Here is a 3,316-nt window from a genome sequence, read left to right as displayed (position 1 = left end):
TACGTAGACATACGTAGACATAGTACAGCATACACTAAGATAGATACATACTAATTACTAGAAAACAGTTAATTGATATGATATAACACGATAAGATAGCGATACGATATCTATGTTTAAAGTTTGCGAAAAAATCGAGTTTGAAAATTTATCGATAATACTAGAGCGTGGCTAATCATAAACGATTTATCATTGTAGAAGCGAAAGTTTATTTTCAATGAGGTGTTTCTTCATTCATTCATACGACTATTTTGGGGGAAAAATCCATTTTCCCCTTCTCCAACCTCGCACGAGGATTCGTTTCGAACGAAGAGTTCGTATGCTGAATTTCACGTCTTTAAGCTTCAGAAAAACTATTATTCCGTAAAAGAAATTTTACCCCTTTTCACCCCCTTAGGGTTTGTATTTCTAAAAACACTTTGTCATATCATATTTACGTTATATAAAAAAAAAAAAAAAAAAATAAAGAAAATACACCGTTGAAATTTCACGTTTCTAGGTACAGCGGTTTGGTGTGAGCGTTGATGAATAGATCAGTCACTTTTGCATTATACAGGGTGGTTGGTAACTGGTGGTACAAGCGGAAAGGGGGTGATTCTAGGCGAAAAAAGAAGTCGAAAATATAGAATAAACATTTTTCGTTCGAGGCTTTGTTTTCGAGAAAATCGACTTTGAATTTTGGCTCGGTACGCGTGCACTTTATCGCGTCTCGTTATAACGGATCTCACTGTAGATCGTTGTCTCGATTGACGTTATTTTTTTAAATTTTTAAATTTTTAAATTTTTAAATTTTTGAATTTTTGAATTTTTAAATTTTTAAATCTTTAAATTTTTAAATTTTTGAATTTTTAAATTTTTAAATTTTTAAATTTTTAAATTTTTAAATTTTTATTCTATATTTTCGACTTCTTTTTCTGCGTAGAATCACCCCCTTTCCGCTTGTACCACCAGTTACCAACCACCCTGTATATGTACGTCTATACAGACATACATATACGAATATGATGTATATATATTGAGTAACGTCCTTACCTTTCTAACTGTTCATTTCAAAGAGAAACACAAACAAGCTTTGAACTTGTGAATTATCTACGTACGTATTATAAAAATAAATATTATGTCATATTTAGAATATCAACTTCAGTTATTATGTAATATGGTTGTAGTACGTTAAATAATATTTAATATTCATTGGAATAATCGAGAACTTTTAATATCAACTGGCGAAATATCCGTCGCCGTTATTTTCTATGGAAAAATGTTTATATCTATATTTTATTAAGTTCTATTCAAAGTTTAAACTTTTATTTTCGTGAACTTTTCTTTATCTGTTCTTATCGGAACTTATAATGTGGGAACGTTTTCTATAAAAGTTTCACGGTCCGTGTTTTAAATAGAATCTATTAAAAAGTTTCCTAACTCTCTTCAACCCTGAATTCTTGCGATTAACGAAATTTCGTTACACGGTATTTCTTGCTTGTTGGAATGTTAGAGCATGATTTTATCGATATTTTAAATAATTCGATGATATTTAATCTCTTAGAGGTATTCCATAAATATTAAACATCGATCATTGAAACATATAATAATAAAAATGTCAATAGATATTAATAAAAATATTAATCTTCTTTCCGATATATTCGTATAAACGTTAGAAATTAATCTTTGGAAAAATCGATTGAAAAGTGACTTAACCTAATTAAGCTTCTATTGTAGTATTTTTATTCAACCCACCAAGCTTACAAAGTCGACAATCTTCAACCTAACGCTTTACCGACCCCTAGCGGTACAACAGCATTTGCACGTCCAACCGGCAGCTCAGGCGCGAATTCTCCCTGGCGCCGGCTCTGTTTCGGTTTACATTCTCCAATACCATTCTTTTCGTTCATCGCGAACGGTAAATTTTTCAAATTGGTATAAAACCGTGGCAGCTTACAAAGCAACGCAACTGACGCGACTGAGCAAGGCACTTTAGTACCAAATAACAAATTACTGCTCGAATAATGAAGAAGATTGTCGGCAACAAAAAGCCGATTAATAGGCTATCGGTTGGTAAACGTCGGCGACAAAAATCCGATTAGTCGGCTATCGGTCGGTAAAGTGTTAACGTATTTTTGATCCTCCAGATTTCTATCGTGTTCTCAAAATTTCAGTTCAATTGCATCTTCGAATTGAAAGTTAAAAAAAAAAAAAAAAGGAAGAAAGGAAACAGGCGCAACGTTCCAGATCTGCCCCGAACAAGCGATCTGGAATGTCCGAACGATAAAACGGAACGCGTTAATAAGAACAAGACAGGAATGTCAAGAACCAGATATACGTTACTTAACCATCATTGAAGCTTCGAAATCTAGAGAACTTGAGCTTATCAAATTTTTATCGATTTACATCAAACAAAATTAATTGCTTTATCGGTATTAATCCGATTAACGTAGAAAACTCTGCGAAATGACAATTAATCACAATTATATAATAGTCTATCTGTCTACCTGTCAAAGTCTCATCATTATCAACAGTTCCTGGATTGTGGATTTTTCTGCGAATTTCCATCTTTATAAAGCCAACTAACCAAATGGTATCCGAGTATAAATCTGTTTCATCCAGCGAACGTTACAGTGTACCATATTTCCCATATTTCGTCCAATTTTGCCACTTCAAATTTCCTGCAAACCTGTACAGACTTGGCTCGAACGTTTCTTAAACAGCCTGCACCTGCTTCGTTCCACGTAACCTGACGTTTGATCTTGCAAAACGTGCGATCGCTAGTAACATGTTAGGTGGTCCGAAAAGTTTCTTTCGTTGTATAAGAAAATAACGAATGCACAACATTTCTCTATTATTTTATCGAATTACGAATGATACATTTTATTCTATCGAGATAAAGATCACAACGTTCGATAGATTAGGTTTCACGTTTGTATGAAGATGCGTGGTTACGTGTCTGAGAAAGAAAGACACTTTTCGGACAACCTGATCATCGATAACGTTATCGTTTATTAACGACGAACCATCTTGGATTATACCGACGAATAAATAAACAAACAAATCGCTGACCTACTCTTTGGCAACCTTACCTTGGCAACTAATCACTTAGTTGCCAATGCAATAATCGCGCCAACTTTGCTCGCAGTACGCCGCGCGTTCATCAACACGCGGGAAGAGCAAGACGCGCGAAAGAAGGCACAGAATCCGTTTGCTGGCTACGGAGAAAGAATGGCATTGTCCGAGGGGAGTACCGTCCGAAAGGATGAGAAACTATGTCGGTCGGTTGGCATCGATTTGGCAGAAGTAACGGGAGCCAGAGTGCCTGCCAGAGGAG

This window comes from Bombus huntii, chromosome 16, assembly GCF_024542735.1.
Source record: "Bombus huntii isolate Logan2020A chromosome 16, iyBomHunt1.1, whole genome shotgun sequence".
NCBI classification, from domain to species: Eukaryota; Metazoa; Arthropoda; class Insecta; order Hymenoptera; family Apidae; genus Bombus; species Bombus huntii.
Note: the sequence above shows the minus strand (reverse complement) of the source record.